Here is a 20,303-nt window from a genome sequence, read left to right as displayed (position 1 = left end):
CGCAAAAGACTTTTCCATTAGTATTAAATCATTTTGCCTACTGGAGGAGAGAAGAATGCTTTTGCCTAGAGATATACCCCATCTGGAAATTAAATCAGTTTTTACTAGAAATGAAATAATTCAAAATAAACTGTAGAAAAGCTTGTGTTTTAACTGTTTCCGTGTGCTTAAAAGTAGACTATGTTTAACCCATAAATGCCTTGGGCAGTTTATTACTTTAACAAATACTAATTGCTTCTTGAATTTGAGATCATCAGCTCCTCCTTTCATGCTTCTCAGTAATGTTACAAGGAGTATCTTGAGGCACTCAGATATGATGGGTTCCTGTTTCACATGTTAGTTACATATGCAGCTTCTGTGACTTTATGGAAAAAATATAAAATTGAACTTCCTTTCTTATTCTTACCAATTGATTATGCGCATTTCCCCTTTGGCCTTTATAAAAGGCCCCAAGTTTAATTTTCCAACAAATTAGAAACATACCAAGTTTTTAATAACGTATCAAGTGTTTTAAATGTGAAGACATGAATTTCTATCTACATCCTCATGCCCCAAAATAATTTGTCTGTTATCTATAGTAAGCCAGGCATATTTATTATGCTTTCTTAAGCCTGTATCCTTACAAATTGAGATGTCAGTCTGAATGACATGAATCCTTTCCACAGCTGTGCCTTGAAGGACAGATGCCTTTCTACCATGAATGATACCAGAAAAAGTCGTGTTGCAAAACTGTTTTTCCCACTTCTCTGTAGTCTGATGAGGTCATTTCCATAATCCATGGAACTGTTGCTAAAATTAGGGGGGTATATATATGGCTATGTTGTTGAAGCTGTATAAGGAACTGAGTAAGAGATCCCCATACATTAATTGTGCCCCTTTAGTAACCTACTCATGTCCTAAAAGAATCCTAGAACGAATGAAGAGGAGCGTAATTCCTCATTTATGGAGAGGAATTCTTTCAGTAATCATATTCAAAATTACAAATCAGCTCAGAGAACGGCAGCTGTATTGACTCCTGGTTTCTGTTCTGTTTTGTAGGCAGCATGGCTAGGACTTTGACTTGTTAATGGCCAAGATGACTTCATCCAGATGCTTACCTTTGAGGAGAGGGAAGAATGAAGGCTTAAATATCTCTATTTGTTTTTCCTATTTTTAAGAGCATTCTTTCACCTGACTAGATGAGCGTGTGCCCACCTAGTTGGAAAGCATGGAACATGATGAAAACCCTTGTATTGCAAAGGCAAAACCCCCTGCTTCTCAGGAGTATTTTTATGTGTCTCAGTGACATGTCATCTAAAGAGCAGCTACCAAAGCATAATAATAAGGCAATTTAGCTTGACGGAAAAATAATTGCAGCTCATTTAGGAGGGGCAGTTTCAGCCTTTCAGTAAACGTCCCACCAAGTCTGTAGTATAAGGATCCTATTGGACCTACTATACTCCTATTGGAGCAGCATCCCCACATGATATTGTGGTACTCACTGTGAAATACCAGAACATTGCATAAAATCTGCTACTAGTGGCAAAAGGGTTAAAAAGCATATGGGCTAGTTATCGCTCCGAAGCTTCCAACAGCCACATTCTACATCAAAAAGGGACTGCAGCAACTCCTTGATCAAAGCTCAGGTAATTTAATTATTTGCCTTCATGAACCAAGGGGTCCTTGAACAAACTCAGGATGCCTGGATATTAGAATATGGGAAATTTATTGTTTCACTCCTTCTAATATTCCAACATCAAAGAGAGCTTTTTCCTATAAACAAAGCAGTCTGAAGTCAAAGAATTCAAGCAAAAGCTAGTGTGGAGAGATTCAGTTTTCTAGGATCTTTGTGAGCTGGAAATTAAGCTGATTCCTGTGGGGTGAGATATTTACCATTGTGATTCTTTGTGTTTATTTTATATAACTACACATCTGTACCAAATCTTGCAAACTGAAAAGCTTAGCTCCAACTCCAGTGAGTTCACTCTAGTTGACGTCATTTTTCCTGTTTCTCAATCTTACATGTTTCTTATGTTTTGTTTTGCAAATCTCTGTATGCCAAGCTCTAAGTGGCTCTTCCACCACGTCATGCTTTGGGATTCTAATTAGCACAGTGTAATGTAGACTGTACACCCTAATGCAGAGAAGAGAGTTCATAGCTGGTTCTTCCAGCAGCCCCAGCCAAAAGTCAGAAGTTTAGCGTGGTGACAGAAGCTCATGGTCTGAAGGAACAGTGCTCAGTCCCAAGTGCTCTTTATGCTTCTCACCATCAATGGTGGTCACATTACTTCAGGATTAATGAAGCAAAAATTGGTTGCCATTTTTAAAACCCTAAACATAGAAGAGATGTGCATGCTGATTCAAGAATGGATTCTCAGCCTGCAGAACTAAATGTCACTTTATTTCTAGGAAAGATTAATTCCTTTTGTACCCCCACCCCCCCACCCCCCCCTTTTGGTTTTTTTTTTTTTGCATTTTCTTCTTTTGGTCCACCAGATTTCCTTTCACAGCTGGGGCCTGACCCCTCTTTTTTCCATGTTTATGGACCAGACTTAATATACTGAAATTTCTTATGGTAAGTTCTAGTCTTAGTGTGTGTGTTGTGTTTATCTGCTATGTCATTTCTTCATAAAAGCGCTCTCGTTGCGTATGCTGTCCTGATTTTCATGTGTTATTTTCATGACCTGCAACAAACCTGTGTGTCAAACTGCTGTTGAAGCCAGTGAGATGTCTCTGAGTGGAATGCTTCCTTGTATCTTAGCAGGAACAGAAATAAATTATTAGAAGACAAATCAGTAGAAACAGGGAAAAAATGCAGTCACTACATGTGACAAACTTTTCTGAGAATTATATTAAAGTTATACAAAGAGAAAGAAAATAAAACAGATTGGCTCATCCCACCTTCTTATATTTACCTGTGAAATAAGATGTGCCACAAATTTCTAATACTGGAGATCCTTTTTCAAATGAAAACTTTTCTTTAAAAATGCCATGGAAATTTGTATAGAACAAAAAGACTGCTAAATGCAAAGTTATGATAACTAATCTAATTATTTATCTGAAATAACAGTAAATAATTAAGACAATATAACAATGCAGTATTCTGAAATTCGTTGTCATGCTGGTGAGGAGATCTACAAAGTATTTTGTTTAAAATGGTGACATGATGCTTGGAGACATGCTCCTCTGCTTCGTGTAAAGAAGGTATAGGCTACTTCACATATCGGCTAACTGTAAAACAGCTCTATCAGCTACGTGCAGTGCAGTTCCTTACAAGAAGGTTGCAGAATGAAATCAAGTATACTCAGATGTAAAGACATTCCAAGTTCCTACCATAGTTCCCAGGTAACTCTGTTGCTGGAAGAATAATACATTGTGTGTGTGAAGCTTTTGAAACCACCGAGTCCGATTTTTGACTTTCTTCAATTTGGACAGAAAACTTTTTTTCAGCTTGAAAGACCTTGCTTTTCATTTCAGTTAACTAAACATGTTTGAATTATCACCATGTGATAATCTTATTCCATATTTTCCAAGAGATCAGCCAGAACAAAGGTAATTATTTCGCTCAAAGTGAAGTTACTTGGTTGGTATCACACCAAATCTACAGTAGCATTCAAGACAGCAGTATTATAGTCAGCGAGGCAGTGTTACCAAATGTTTTATGTGCGCATGCATGTGTATAGTGCGTGTTGTGTGTGTGTGTGTATATATATACACACATAAGAACATGTACCCTTCCCCAATATCTATCATAGTTTTACTGTAAAGTCTCTGATGTTAAGCAGGACCATATACATGAGTTTAGGGAAGCCTTAATTTCTGTCATATAGACCATGTGGTGGTGTGAGTGGTTACATTTGCCAGTGAATGATGTAGTGACGGTGCACATTCCTGTGCCATTACCAGAGGAGGAGGAATTGATTAGCAATAACACACTTCATTAACACTGCACTTTCTCAATCATTGTAATTGTGGCTCTTCCCCTAAAACATCAAGTGGAACAGGTTTCATTTCAACCAAATCAATCTAATGTGTTAAAATTTACATAATTTCCTCTCATTGCGTTTATAGAGCAGCAGGAATTTTAATTTGCATTGTCTGTATAGTCTATAATCAAAGTGTTAAGAGCACAAGGTTTATTCATTATGTATGGCATGTGGTGACAAATTTACATAATAGGTTGCAACTTGCTGAAATATTCCTTCTTTTCCCACCCCCACCTTTGCGATTTTGCCTATAACTTATTTTCTATAAACCTGTTAATTCAATTACACAAGCCTTTGAGTTCCACAGAACATTTATAGTAAGTGGATAAAATGTCATACTAAAAAATGAGAAGTGCTAAGGGAAAGCATTGAAAACTGGACTGTGTTTCCTGATTTCAGGCGAAAGCTGGTATTAAAGACTGTGGTGTGTGCTATTGCTGTATACCAAAGGTAAACGTTCACAGACTGAATGGAAAGGTACCTTTTTTTTTTTTTGTTTAGTGGCAATTACGATATAGTGAGTCTATTCTTTAAAAATTTTCAAAACTAAGTTAAGGACTAAAAAGCAATTCAGAAATTAAGATGCTGTAAATGGAAACCTCAATCATTGACTGTTGCCTGCTAAGGCCAATGTTTGCTTTATGAAAATAAAAGTGCTTAACCAGATATTTTTAATAGAAGATTATTATATTTTAGTAAATAGAGGATTTTGATAACACCTGGAGCAGCTAAAAATCTTATCTAAATGAGGAATGTCATGAATCCATTGGTTTAGATACATAGGTCCTCTATGGAGTGTGACAGAGCTACCATGGCATAAGATTTTTCATTTAGATCTTTGAATTTCTGAGTTTGATATGTGGCATGGATCAGACAGTTGCCCTCTCCCTTTTACTGCCCAAGTAAGGATATTCAGACTAAAATGTAGGAATACACATTTATTTTTATTATATCATACTACCTTATAATGCAACATTATAAACAAACATATTCTGTGTTCTAGCATGTACAGAAATTCAGGTAGTACAAAATTTATCTACCTTTGATCACAGAAAATCCCTGTAGAACTCCTTAATAGAAATGCAGAATGTGTTTAGATGTTGACAGCCATGCTCTTAGTAAATGATTATATGGACAGGCGTTTCAGTCCTTTACTGAAACATTCATATAAATAATTTTATTAATACATAATTAAATCCTTAATCTGATGTTAAGATTTTCAAACCATCATAGTATTTGAATTGTGTTTTAGTCCATGCTAAGAAAAGGGTGTGTGGGTGCGTTACATGCATGATGACTTGTATTTTCAAGTTACATAAGTACAGGAGCAGGCACAAATCTGACATTTGTGAATATTTCAATCTTTGTATGAGATTGGAATGAAACTTTGGTTTATATAGAGCTGTTAACAAGCAACGTGTGCCAAAACGCTTCTAAACAGTGTTATGTCAATGTAGGTGCAAGAACTGCATACATAAAAGTTAGAGTGAACATTAAAACTAAGTTCATATTACTAAAGTTATAAGATTAATACATAGTCAGGTAATGCTTAGTAGGTTTAGAGAGGTGCAAAAGACAAATGTAAAGCCGGTTAAGCTTTGAGAGAGAGAGAAAATCCAAGGAAAGGGGAGACTAATTTTGCAACTGAACTTGCCAATGGAAGGGCCTATTAAAGCCATTATGAAGCTGTAACACTGGCCACTTTTTTTTTTTTCCCCCAGCTTTTCACAGAAGCTATTCTGTGTGCTGCAGTCTTTGAAACTGCCATCTCAGTCTGCTCTCAAGCTCCTCTGACATGGAATCTTTTGCCTGCCTTCCGTCTTTTTTCTTCCTTACCTATTTTCCTACTATTTCTCCACATCCATTGAATATTGTTTAAAAATCTGCAAGGAACTATCAAGAGGGGAAGGTTTACAGGTAGAGGCATGTAGCAGGAGCAAGTAATGTAATAGTGGTTGTCTGTCTGTCCAGTCATATTCTTAGAGAAACAATGTATATGTTCAGTATTCATATTCTTACAGCAGACCCATTCTGATTGTATGAGCTGTAGTGTAGGGGGCAAGGGAATGTGCTATAGTTTTTAAATTACTTCCTTCCTGTACGCAGTGCGCGAGAGCTGTATGAACCCCAAACTGATTTTGTGAGCTTTGTAGAATATTCTTGTGAAATTGAAATCTTGCTTGAACTGCACCTGGTTTTGGACTCTGATGTTTCCAAGCATCAGCACATCTTGCTGTTGATTAAGCGTCAGCTGAAAAAATGCCAGTTGGAAATGTCACCAAAGCTCTTATTTGTCTGAGCTCCTCCTGGCCATCTGGGGGGAGCCTGCCTGCCTGCGTAGGTGAGAATGGATGTTCCTGAAAGCCCAAGAAGAAAAAGGGAAAGGTGGAAACATATGAAGAATTAGGTGCAATGCCAGTTTGTACCATGTGAGCACGTGCCATCTCTGGGGAATTGCACCTGGAGGTTAATTGAACCAAGTGAAGCTCGATGTTTACATCTAACACTGATAAATTAAACTACTGGGTTCAGCCCGGGAAAAGTCACTTTATGCAGTAGCGCCTCAGAGTTGGCTTAGTCCTGCTGCTGTGAGCTTTCTAGGAGAATAAGACCTGCTGAAGTCTAAACAGAAGTACACTCAATCTACTATTGCCATGAAAATAAAATACAGTAGTCAAAGCAATATATCTTAAACAGCTCTGCTGATGTGATGTTCAGCGGTGCACCTACTGCTGAAGGTGCTATCGTTTATATACCACTTCATTCAATTTGATACATAGTTTTTCTTGTCCGTGGCTTCAGCAGCTGTCATGTAGATCAGACTTCATCTGAAAGCTGCGTTTGTGACACACTTTATGAATAAGAAAAATGTGTTTTACAACTCAATACGAGAGATGAAAGAGAAATCAGATAAAGTTAAAATGTTTTAGAAGTTTAGCAAGTTGTGTCTTGAAAAGGCTACAGAACTTAGCCAGCCAATTAAACAAAATGTATATTAATTAGTCGAAATAGCAGATTAAGATATTTATTGTAAATACTGTGATGCTACAAATAAACAGGAACATTCTTTTCCGGAAACCAAAATACAGTTTCACTATCAACTATTGAGTTGATAGTGCTATAGCCTTTTCAAACAAAGCTAAGTTCAATAACTTAGCTTTGTTTGAAAAGGCTATAGCTAATCCAGTTAGAGAAATGCTTAAGATTATGGTAATTAAAAGACCAACAGCACCAGCAGCACTTCCTTTCTAGCCTCCTGAGGGATAGTTTGGCATCCAGGCAGGAGAACGAGGGAATGGTTCACCTTTCTCTTAGATGTTGAGGTTTCTGCAGGATTTAGGCAGGCTCAGTTGGACTCACTGGGATTGTTTTCAATTTATACTTTTCTTCTTCTGTAATACGAAATATGATTTTTTTAAAAAAAACCAGTATCATCTGGGGCTTTTATATAATAAACATGTTCCTCTTTCAAGACTTACACCAGTGGTGAAACATTTTGTTTTCTCAAGGCCTCTTCTTATGGCACATTATACTTACAGGTTTTTGGTCTTGTATTGCATGCCTTAAGTTTACTATAGCATGCACCGAAACCTATATGCTGCATACATATGATTGTGCTTTTGAGTGGATGCGCCCTTCTAAATTACTTCTGCTTTGCGTGCCTGAGGTGGCTGGAGTCAGAGACTAAAAATGTCTGGTGCTTCTTGTCATTTTTTTTATTTAGTAGTCCACCACCATATGCGTAAAGGCAATTTTTTTGCTTATTTGTATAACAGAAATGAGAGCAGAAACCTCTTGTTTTAAGCACTAATATTTACAGGGTGCATTAAAAAAGTTAAAAATATTAACGTTGTTAGCCTTCAAAGGAAATAGATCCGCTGCAAATAGACAAAATATTCCACTAATTTAGTCATTCTTTCTCTCCTTGATCCTGTCTCAGTTCAGGGACTATACAAAAACTCAGTATTTAATAGGTTTTTGGAAACTTAGTTTTAAATCAGGGAAAGATCAGCAGTATGACATTGCCAGCTCTAGACGAAAAATGAAATGTCATGTAACTGAAATAAGTGCTACAAATCTTTGTGAGGCAATTTCTGTATTTTTTTTCCTGCATGATTAGATTTTATAAATATCCTACGGTTTACAGGTATGTTCTCATCTCCCTATCTACTAGTACAGGCTGATGGGCTGTCCTCCACTCTCAGATGACAATCAGCCGGCAGCAGTTAATGACAGCAGTGGAATTTTTGGCACCGTTTTTACACTGCACTGACTCCATGCTCACAGGGTAATTATCTCTCAACTTTGCTGTATGTCACTGAATACAGGACATGCATCAGTGCTCCTTTGAGAAATTTCCAAAGAATTTATCTGTGAAACTATGATTTCTAAGTGTTTGTGGGGAAAGGGACCCTTGACTCCAAGTATGACAAACGCAGGGGTATTACCGACATTGGTTTCTTGGTTTCTCTTTCCTGCAGTGCTATCAGTGAATGTGGGGCAGGGTATAGCATCGCGATAGGGTATGATAGGCAACTTTATATATTCTTGGATATCAAAAGAATCTTAGCACATATTTATGTGGAAGGTGTCAGTACTTTTGAGGATGGATTAATATCCTTAAATATAGGCAAGGGGAAAGATTATGGAGGCATTGTACTTAAACTTTCTGTTGCATGTTAAGTTTTATTCTGCAGCAAGCTATGTTTATGGGCTTCATCGTGAGAGCTGAAATAAAAGGTGGAGTAAGCAGTGCCAGAGCCAGGAAGAACATGGATCATCTTTGCTCCATATGCACTCTGTCAAATAAAATTTCTTTTTATTCATTTTGCATTAAAGATGACAGAGATAAAATGAATTCTTATTCTTGACTTTTCACCCCCATATTGAGTAGTCTTTCATCTCTTCAGTGCCTGGATCCTTCTTCTAACCTTTGCCTCTATTGCCCATTTTTATGTATACTAATACCACAGATTCCCTTTCCACATTCTTGAACTCGGTGAGATTTTTACTGCACAACTTTAATGGGTCAGGTCTAAGTGTTCAGAGTGCCACATACAGTGGATTCCCAATATGTTTGGGAATAAGTTCAAATTTTCTAGCACGCTCACTGCAGGGATCCCAATTTTTTTTTCCTTTTGGGTTCTTTTTTTTTTTAACCATGATTCTAATTATTTCAAGCATAATTATGCACTTCAAAATTTTGGGAGTACTAAATGATCTGCAAAACACTAAAACAGGTAGCTCATATGCATCTTATCATCCTCAGAAGCAAATAGTATTAGAAGTCTCTTGAAGAGGCCATAGATTGCTGCAAGGAAGCTGAGTGAAGAGGATTGAAGTACTTATGCCAGAATATTTACATGGCACTGAGCCTAAATGGTTGTTAGAAGAGTTTCTGCTATTGAATGATCAAGATAAAGCTGCTACAGACCTTCCAACTCATTCATCTGTACAAGCTTTAATTACCTAAACCTGGACCGGACTTACTAAATCAGTCTAGTTCTTCTGAACGGCAGTCATTAAATAACTTGCCCCCAGTAATATCCTGGTGTGAGCTGTTGCTTCTAAAGTCAGTTGGAAGAATCACTATTGGGATAGGGATCTTTAAGCCAGGGAATACCAACACTTTTCTTAAAAGATTCTGATAATAAGAAGAAAAAGAGTGAAAATTAAGTTATTTTTTACAATTATCCTTTTCAGATTTATTTTACATCTTTCAGCTCAGAGAAGATGACCTCTATTTTCAGTGGTTTTTCTGTATAAAATAACTTTTGTGCTCTTTCAAATTAGATATTATGTATTTGTAATATTCTCACAGAGCTTGAGAAAACGAAGTGGCATATTTTTGATTAATTGATCCCTATTGAAATCTATAGTCTTGTCCTTACCATTGAAAAATAAATTTTGTGAAAACTCCTTACAGTATATCTGTTCACAAGATATTTCCTTTATTTCATTTGATCTTTTCCCGTTCTTTTTCTCAAGAAGTTCAACGCTACTAATTCAGTTCTGATTACTTTTTTCCTTAGATTTAAAATGGAGGAAATGTAAAAAATTTTGTTTCTGCAGTAAACTGTTCTTCAAGGAGGTGGTGAGGGTACTACAGAATGAGACAAAATTCACATAAATCTGGCTGTAATAGTCTCCTGAGGAACTGTTAAGGTTTTTGAAAAAAAGAGTATTAAATCAATAGAGGCTAATAATTTATTTGAAGTGTTTTCTCCAGAATTCTATAGAATTTCAACAGATACTTTCCTTATTCTTGAACTGTTATTTTCTCCAACTTCTTTTAGCATAATGTTAGCAAGTACTATTTCACTCATAGAACAAATAGATGCAATTCTTTATGTAGAAAAGAAAGGGCATTTACTACCTTGAAGTTATTGTTTCTCAGATGCTAAAATAGGCGAAAATCATAAAGAACAGACTTGCCGTGGTTTTAGATATTTATTTCCTGGAACAAAAAAAAATCTCGAATTTTTAATTCACATGAAAATTAATTCTATCCCTTACTATTCTTAGCAAATGACTCATGTAAGAGTTTTCAAAGTCATTAGCAAATCTTTCTTTTGATAAGATGGAAGATTGAACTTAAGAGGAATTGCCAGCTCCCACATCGTGTCAGTTGGACTCAACTGAAACTGGTTTCCAAATGTATTTCTTTGTTTGCGTCTTGTTTTTGTATAAGGCAGACTATATGGATTTATTGGAAGTCATATGGATACATGGAAATGTATGTATAGTTAGTGGGAGAGTCCTATGTTTCATGTAGCATCAGTAGCAGCTGTTTCTGTTTAGCATGATGAGAACAGAGAAAATCCACTAGATTAGACTCATGGAGCTACTGAATATAGAGGCGGCCTGTATGGGTGAGACGTCTGAAATAACATCTTTCTTCATATCAGTATTTGTAATTAGTTTTAGGTCAAGACAGTAACAGAAAACAAAATTTGCTTCGAAAGTAAAAGATGTTACCTTTCAAAGAAATTAACTCTCTCTAAACATTTTGCTCCAAGTTTAAAGTTTTTTGTGGTTCAAAATTTAAAAAAAACCCCATAAATTTCTAGTGAAGAAGATATGTTTTTGGTCTTGTTCTGCAGTAGAAAGTATTTGCTAATATAGTTATGCCAGGATATATAAATCAATAATGATCCTTAATTTAAGCACAGCATGTGCTGGCAGAGGAATGCTTTTATCAGTTCATTAATAAAACTCATATAGCAGAAATTATTGGTCTTTGCCGGCTGAAATACTTCTATTCTCAGGTTTTTCTCTTACAGCGTTGTCAGTGAGGAGGGGCTGAAATCATACATCTCTCATGTAGGCTGGACCCATATTTTCAGGGTGCCAGGGAAAGTGAGATTGCTAATTTAGATGTATCTAAAGTTTCTGCTACTTAAAAAAAAAAATTATAATACAATTTTAACGAAACATTGATATCATCAACAGAAAAAGGTATCAATGAAAAGGGATTTTAAGCCCTGTAAAAATGACAAAAAAGATTGATAGAGTATATGGGTTAATGTCACATTTTGTAATCTAGGGGGATCTTAGTAAAAAAAGTGGGTTCTTCTCCTACCATTGTGATTCTTGTAATAACTTGTTTTATGACCTTTATCCAGCTCATTCATTGTTTTACACCTTCCCAGATGGCTGTGCCCATCTCTTATAATATGTTTGCACATGGTTTTAGAAATCAAAAGCCTTTAGGGAAATAGGTCGTACTGTCAAAATAAGAATAATTTCCAACCTGAGTAATCTAAAATGTCTGAAGAGTTTTCTTACATGAAAGCCTTGTACAGAAGACTAAAAACCTGTAAATGTAACATAGCCTGAGTACAGCTGAATATGGCCAACACTGCACTTCAATTCAGAACCTGCAGAGGAGTTATATGTAACTATACACATCAACATTAAATTAGCAAAATCACACACTCCTTAGCTTGGAAATGTCACTAATACATTGCTGCTGGAACATATGTGGCATTCATACGCAGTACGGTACAATCCTTAGTAGTTATGGTTAAGCACCATTTTCCATTCTTCTGCGTAGAGCTTTTAAGTACAAAGCATATTTACTCCCGACCCGGGGTGTTTTTCTCTGTGTCTGAAGTTATGATTGTTTAAGGAGAGGTAGGACAAAAAAATAAGTGATAAAGCTCTCAGGCCCCTTTGTTACAGATCAGTCTTTGGATATGTCAATAACAGTTACACGAGGACAAAACTGCTAAATCGGTACAGCTCTTTTGCTTCTTGCCCACCAAGAAAGCTAATATTACTGCAGCGCACATGCTCTCTAGCATTTTTCTGCTGTGCAAAAAGCTCTCTGTTATCACTGATAACTGAGAAATTATCAATGCCAAGTTCTTGTTCTTTCAAAATCAGCTGGCTAGTATTTCTTTAGGTCAGAGGCATCCTGGGTTATGGTTCTCTTAGGTTAAGATGTGCTAGAGCTGCTAAGCAGAAATGAGACACTAAGGAAGATGTTCAAGCAGTGAAAAGGTGCAAGTGATGAGAGGTACAAATATTAGGAGTATTCCTTTCTATGTAAGCCTTTGTGGGTTTATTTCCCTCCCACCACTATTGGTTTATATGCAATGCATCTGTCAGTTTGTACTATGGGGATTTAGTACAAATGAAGAATTAAATAGAGAGAGTGAGAATCAGCTGGCACTAGATCTTTTCTTTGCCAGTAGGTTGAAAATAGTGCCTGACAAACACATTCTTTTTGGTAGTATTGTCCTTTAGCATGAATTCCTGTTTCTTTTTTGTTGTTGTTCTTTCTCCAAAACTTAGATTTTATGAAAATGTGGTGTAGATTTGGTTTTTTCTTTGTGTATATGTGAGAGAGAGTTCTGACTGAATTTTATATGTTCCATATTTCTGTTACTGCTCTGTACTTAATACACTGCTTTGAATTTTATTATTTTTGTTACATATACTTTCTACATACAAAAATCCCATGAATTAAGAAAAATATGTTCTTTGCTTTTGGGATTTAGGAACAAGAAGGGGAATTTGGCCAAAACAAGAAAGGAATGACCAGTGCAAATGCTAGAAATATACTTAAGGTTGTGAAAATGACAAATCAAAAGAATATGTAAATTTTAAAGCACATAAACCTAGCTCAGCTTGGGATGGTAAGAGGGTGACATATTGGCCCAACAGCTGTACTGAAGCGATCTGAGCAATGGCACTTTGGCCATCCAGAAAAAGCTGTGCTCTTAAAGACACAATCAACTTCACCTTGCCTTCCTTCCAGCTGAAGCTGGTTAGTCCTTAGCTCCTGTTAAACAGATACCAGTTACAAGATGTTTTATCTCCAGCAAAAAACTACCTGCGAATAATCTGAACCTGCTACTGAAAACGTGCTAGTACATGCAAGACAGTTAAAAAGGTTAATATCAACTTATTGAATTGGAGCTCTTTCTTCCCAGGAGTAGGAAGAATTTACTCTTGAACTGTATGTAATTTATTTGGGATTGTACTAAATGGTAATGAAGGAGGATGAAGTGCTTGTGCTCACACAATACTGCAGAAATGCTCCTAGTAAGAATACAGGCATCAAACTGAGCTTCTGCTAGTATGTTGCCAGGATTACAGAGTATTACTTGTAATACATCAGGATGGTTTGATCTCTTAAAAGCTCTAGTAGTGAGTTGAACTTGTGCTAGGCTTATTTACTTTTTTCCTAATTTTGTGGGACTAAATTTTGAGTATAAATCAGATGTCACCTGAATAGCTCTCATCATGTTTGTTGTTTCACTGCAGCAAAGCTGTTTATATTGTCAGATAATAAAAATAATAGTTGCTTAAGTGGGTATATTTTATTAGGCTTCATATCAGTGGAAATTAGCTTGACCAAATCTGTATATAGAAACATTTTTGTGTATATATAGTTGAAATTTCTAAGTATTTTATTATAAGCAGGTGGTTAATTTGTAACAAAAAAAATCATCAGACTGCTCTTCATTTGCAGTGTGTTTGTACAATAGTTACATACTAATATATTAATTGAAAATTAGTTAATTTCAGCAAAATATTCAGCAAACACTTGTGTATGTCATCAGCTTTCCTCACCTCAGTAGACTGCTTGCACAAGGTCACTAACATGCATTGTTAGCATGATCATATTTTATTCTGGTAATTTTTGAGAGCTGTTTGATGCATTTTGAGTTGTGTTGATGGGGTGTACAAGTGATAGGATAACCTTCAGTTTCCTAAATGGATAAGTGTAGTTCTTTGAATTAGGTTTCTGATATGCATATTAGTAATCACAAGTTGAAAGTCTGCTGTGAATTACTTAAAATGTGCTGTTTCAGCAAGCATGCCTGTTAATCTGAATTCAGGGAAATTTTTGCAGAAATAGAATCTGAAAGTATGTGAAACTGATAAAAAAGTTTTAATATGAAATGAATGTTTATAGATGCACTGGCAATATTTACATAGCTTTTATAATTGCTTATGGATGTATCAGAGTATCTTTGATTTCTTATCATGTAAAAGAAGAATGAATTAGACAGGGGTAAGTAGCTAAATACAGAAACACTCTTCTCTGCTTTCAGATAATTGGAATTAGGTTCTCCTCAATACAACTGATAGCTAAAGTTGTATCCAAGAGTCCAAAGCACAACTGCTCATCTTTGTAAGACAAAGACCTGTAATAGAGGAGCCCGTGATAAATAGCACTGGTTCTGGAGTACCGTGTGCGACAGACCTGTGTGCCAGTGCAGAATGGTTTCCCTGGCTCCCCGCAGCGGCTTGCCCACGTGGCCACTGCACTGCCCGCTGCGCTGAACCTAAATGTTTGAGAAAACCCTTAGCATACCACTGGCATCCTACAAGTAATTGTCATTCCTGTAGGATTCCCCCACTCAATACAGTCTTGCTGTTCCATACTGCATACTGCTATTTTTACATTTGTTTATAGTCTGTCCAGATCCAGAACTGAATTGATTTTTTTTTTTCTTGAAAATGTAATTGATTTGTAGACTCAGGAATCTAACATCTTTTTTTTTCTCACACTGGGGTACTTAAAATATTTCCACTGTTTGCCTTAAAGATAAAAATGAACTTGTGTGTCTTGCCTTCTATCATAGAATGTGAATTTAATGCCAAATGCTTGCATAAAACTTCATTATAAAAATTTCTTTACAGTTCCCAGCTTTAATTGCTTTACAGCCTTGCCATTGAAGGCAATGAAAAGTTTGCAGTAAGTCTTCTTCCCACTCTTTGAATACATAAAACTTATTTTTAACCTTTTAGTTATTGTTACAAGCTGATGACTTCAGCTCTCTGATGCCATTTTCTTACTGACATCTGAGTGAGTCATACAGTCCCTTTTATTCGTTATTTTGTTATTTTTCCCATGCTGGTGATGTATCTTTTGATCCGTCTGGCTCACATATTCTTAAGCTCTGAATTCAGCTGCAAGGTTGGGCACTTCTTGTTAGAGTATTTGTTTTCAACTACTAATTTTTATTTACTTCATCAAATGTGCATTTGACTAAAATCTTTGCAGCTGACTTCCATCGAGGACAGCAGTTTCTTCATACCATGCGATGTGTCTTCTGTACAGTCAAGACCTTCCATCGTGGCCAAATTCAGCTTTTGAGCACAAATCTTACCATCCCAAAGTCATCAGGTTTTGTTATGTGGTGACTAACAATCAGTATTTGTTTGATTTACTGTTTCCTCTGAAGTTACTAGTTCTTACTCATAGTAATGTTCGTTTGCCTGATTGTGATCATTGCTGATAACTGGATTCTGAAACTCAGTTTTTACTTTCCCTTAATATCAGAATGCCTCATGCAGTTTATTACTGAACAGTTTAGAATAAAAGGTAGTTTTGGATAAAGGTTAAATGTAGGCGGGTAGCTTTCAGGAAATGTCAAATGAATTTTAGCAAAATTATGAAAACTTGTTTTCGCAAAGCTTTATGGGATGTAACGTGCTCTGTTTCTTAAGGATTGCAAAGTCCTCAATATTTTGGGTAGTTATCTCTCCAACCAAATTTGGATGTTAGTTTTGTTGAGAGTATGAAAGTTAGATAAAAGTAACTTGACCCTGAAATTTTTTTCACATCGTTTATATGTCCACACAATTTGTAATGACAAAATTTTGTCCTCTGGCTCATTTATATTTCAGAATGTTTGATGCTTTTCCAGTCTATAATTGGGTTAAAATTACACATGTAAGCAACTTTCATTCCTCTGGCTAACAACGCAGATAATGCACCTAATCCTGCGTGCTGCCAGCTAATAAACTCCCAGGGAAGTGCACAGAAAAAGCATGCTACTTATCTTTTAAACGTCCTAATCCAGATGCTTTATTTCTTTGTGCAATATACTTGTCAAAATTAGATAACCTTGGTTTTCCTTTCTAATGTCTATAAAATTTCTTTATCCATCTTGGTCATTCATAAATGAATTTCTTACAATTTTTTTCACCAAAATAATCTTGAGTTCCTTCTCAGGCTTCAAAATGTTGTTCAAAACCAAAGGGGTTTGCTGAACAGGAGCGTTGCCTCAAAACTCTGCAGCATGCTTGCTTGCACAGAAATCCTACCAAAATCAACGGTGTCCTCAATATTTATGTCAGCTTTTAATGAGGTGTTTGCTGGGGCAAATGCGTTGCCCCGGCAGAGGCAGCTGTGGTGTCCCCCAGCCAGTCCTCCCCTGCTGTCCTGTCCCTGCCTGGTGCAGGGCACGGCTCTGCCTCGGCCAGGCAGGGAAGGACGGGTGCAAGGACACACACAAGTACTTCTAACGCCAGTGTCTGCTTGCAAAAGCTATTAGCTTGTTTGAAAATGTCTGGTTCATATTAGTTAATGTGTTAGATTAGGTATTACTTAACAGTAGGAAAGCATAATTGTTGGATCAGGTCTACCTTTTAAAAACCAGGTCTGGTGTATGGTTTGGAAAATATAAAAATATTTTTATAACAGAGATTGGCTCTTGCATTCTTGTTTTCCATGCAAGACCTTCCATTTCAACTGCTTAAATTACTCATTTTAAATACTGTGCTATGTAACCAGTAGACAAGATTGTGGCCTACTTAATATCATGCAAGTGAAAAGGGCATCAGGACCTCCTTCGTTAGTGTGCTATAATATTGAAAGAAATAAGCATTGAAGCAAAAAGGTCTGCCCAGGGCTTTTACATTTACTCATGAGGTAGGTAGGTTGCTATGGTCCCCACCTGCTGCTGTATCAGGTGTGTTCCCAGTGTTTTTTGAGTAAGTTTAACATTGTGCTGCCCTCTATTCATGCCTTGAGACAAACCTCTGCTCAGATCTCTGTGTGCAATATATGGGCGCTTTTTTTTAACAGCAAGGTATAAAGAATGCCAGCAAGTGAGCTATTGTGCTTTTACTAGCAACTGACTTAGAACAATGTCATCTGAATAAGAAGATAAAGCCTTGGAAATCCCATTTTTCTGCTTTGCAAATGCGTACATGCTGCTACTGGAACATGTTCAGAACCCAATTCAAGTAATCTTGCAGTTCAAAATGGCAACAGTTCTGTGTCCTTTGACAAGTTTGGGAAATAACCTTCATTTCAGTAGCCAGTTGGTCCCTTCCTTTTTCCCCCTTTTCAAATCTAACCAAATATCAAATCTGTTTGATCTGGAACCCCAGATCAAGATATCGTTTGTGTGGAGGACAGTAGAAAATATTGTGAAATATTTCATAATACCAGCTCAACTGATAAGCTGCTGTTGCTTTAAAAATATAATGTGAAAAATATAATGAGAAAAGTTTGGATTTTGGCCAAAAAAATTAAAACCTTTATGGTGGTTTAAACTGTTGTGCAACTAAATACAGCTTTTCTCTGAAACAACCCATTCCCTCATGTAACTAAATGCTGCCATATGTTTAAATTCTTGCAGGCCTCCTAAGGCTGACCCAGAAGAAATGTCAACAAATGTTTGTGAGTCCTTGTGGCCTTGTAACATTTTCTTTAAAAAGTGAAGAATGGAACAGCAGGAGCTGTAACACTCCCACAGAACAGACATATGAAGGCATATGGCTAACATGGGAGCCTGCTGGCTCTTCAGAGCTTGCTGGCTTCATTCTTAAGGCTCCTTTTTTTCTTTTTTTTTTCTCAAGACAGCTAAACTTGTCTTTCTGTTTCACAAGTTGCTCTGTTCTACTCAGAGCTGAGTTTAGCAAGCCCGCAGTTCTGTACGGCCCCCAACCTGCCGTGGGAGAGCAGGCATGTCTGTTCCTAGAGGCTGCAGGTTGGTAAATGCAGGTACAGTGCAAGTGGTGTGTCCCTTTAGACTGGTCCTGAGTGTGGCTTATCCCTGCAGTATCTTTAGGCGGTCATTCGCCCTGTATATGTAAGGGCTCAGATAGCAATTTCCTCCCTATCTGGACAGTTTCTGGGAAAGTATACTCTTTAGAGCATAAACTTAATGCTGGCTCTGATTTTGGAAATTCAAATAAATTGTTTGCTGAAAGGTACCGAACAGCTGCACTTAAGTTTCCTTGCACATGTGGATTTATTACATTTAACTATGAGGTTTGAGTTTGCTGTTATGGGGGAACATCTTCAAATGCACAGGATCACAAATTTTTTCAAAGGCAATGTGATTTAATCATATAAGAACTTAAGACTTTCAATAGAATTTATGCTCCTAAATCTCTTTGATGCTTTGGATTATTTTTTTTTTTTTCTTCCCTGTAAGTATCCTTTCCTGCAATGATTATTTTTAATAAATTGAAATATTTCTGTCCTGGAATGAGCTAACTTTAGTACTGGAAACTCAGGGCACAAAGAAATCTATAGAGAAAAACTACAGCCCAGCAACTCTACTTCTAGCTCTCTCTGTTTCGTATTTCTGATAATATGCCATTCTACTTCCTCTTCCTAAGGCACTTACTAACACCTGTGTAGTATAAAGTACAGCTTTGCAGGTTTATGTGTTTCCGGAGGCTGTAAAGGCCACGCCTGCACCATGCAAGCTTGGGTAAATGTGTGGATTATCGTATGCCGAGAGCAGGGAAGGGCAGCACATGACTCAGTTTCACAGTGCTCCAGTGCGAGCATGTGTGAGGGACCCTTATGGTGCATTTTGAAAGGGTGTTTTGCCCTGATGCTGTGCAGATGCGTGGGCTTCTCTGCTGTCATCTAAACTTACCTGTTCAATGCAGCACAGGATTTTGCTCTGAAACTTGCAACTTTTGGTCATTTTTGTTTCGCTCTATTCATGGATGTGCAGTGTTTTATACCATGAAATCTTGACCTTTTGAGTTAAAGCACTGTGTATTTCTCAATACCACAAGATATTTCTTCACAAAAAGTATTTTGGAAGATAATTTATGGAACCACTCACAAAAATTATACTGCCTTGATGTGGGAGATTGTTGAGGTTTTTTTCCTCAAATGTGGTTGGGAAAGTTCCTGTGCCCTGAAAAATAAAAGCATAAAACCAGCACATGAATAAAATACAAAAATATAAAAGGAAAAATCCAATATTTAGTGGAGTTTTTGTGGTTTATTCCTCATCCTTTCTCTTTTGCTGTGCACTACAGTTACAGTAATAAGTAAACAATAATGTAAAAACAATGAACATCTTGCATGACATTGACAGAACGAATAATTAGATTTCTTTTTATAAAGGGAGTAGGGAAGCTTATTATTGTCATTTGGAACTTCTCAAATGAATTTCCTAAAGTGTTCAGCCATAATTTAGCATGCAGAATGCTGTCTGTTAAAAAGGACTACATTATAATTACAACTGCTGTGAGTACTGCCTGGAGAATCAGCAAGGTGTTGAAGCAAAGTTGGACCACAGTGTTAGGTAAACTTACTAGGTGACTTGTTTCCATATAACTCACTTAGGTTGATGCTTTCTGAAAACAAAATAACAGGTTTGCTTAGATATGTTGAGTTGTCAAATATTCGTAAGTCTCGTGAACCTGAAGATAATACCGAAGACGTGAGTATCTACTTAAATTATCCAAATGGAGAACTCACCGAATTGAACATTAAGTATGTATATAGCCTTATTTTGGCTCAGTTCCATAGCATACATATGGAAAAAGGTTTACTCCCTTAAGTAATAACTACACGGCTATATGATTCTAGTTTTACAGCATCTTGATATTCATTGTGAGAGTAAATTAACTTACCTTCACAATATCATTTTCAGATACAGGTGTTAATTATTATCTCCAGTTTAGTGATGGAGCTGAGGAGCAGAGGGCATGTCGATAAAGTCTATTGTTGGCAGATGGAATCTCTGCCCACCGGAGCTACACAAACATGTTTTATCACGGTGCCAAATCTGAATTAGCAGGTCTGATCACAAGCTCATATGCCTCGGCTCG

The 20,303-nt window shown here is 36.8% G+C and overlaps 1 protein-coding gene across 7 annotated transcripts in view; it reads left to right on the top strand.

The window, feature by feature from the left end:
• CDH11 (cadherin 11) overlaps positions 1-20,303 on the top strand; it is an 83,343-nt gene that overhangs the window by 10,542 nt on the left and 52,498 nt on the right. Inside the window, exon 2 of one of the 7 annotated variants that reach the window (XM_075101341.1) lies at positions 8,140-8,253. The exons of the other annotated variants lie outside the window; for them this stretch is intronic. The gene's annotated coding sequence lies outside the window, so the exon portion shown is untranslated. The remainder of the gene's footprint in view (positions 1-8,139; positions 8,254-20,303) is intronic. 7 annotated transcript variants of the gene reach the window in all.

Source organism: Phalacrocorax aristotelis, chromosome 8 (genome assembly GCF_949628215.1).
Source record: "Phalacrocorax aristotelis chromosome 8, bGulAri2.1, whole genome shotgun sequence".
NCBI lineage: Eukaryota > Metazoa > Chordata > Aves > Suliformes > Phalacrocoracidae > Phalacrocorax > Phalacrocorax aristotelis.
The sequence above is the reverse complement of the archived record's forward strand: the minus strand, read 5'-3'. Positions and strand labels throughout refer to the sequence as shown.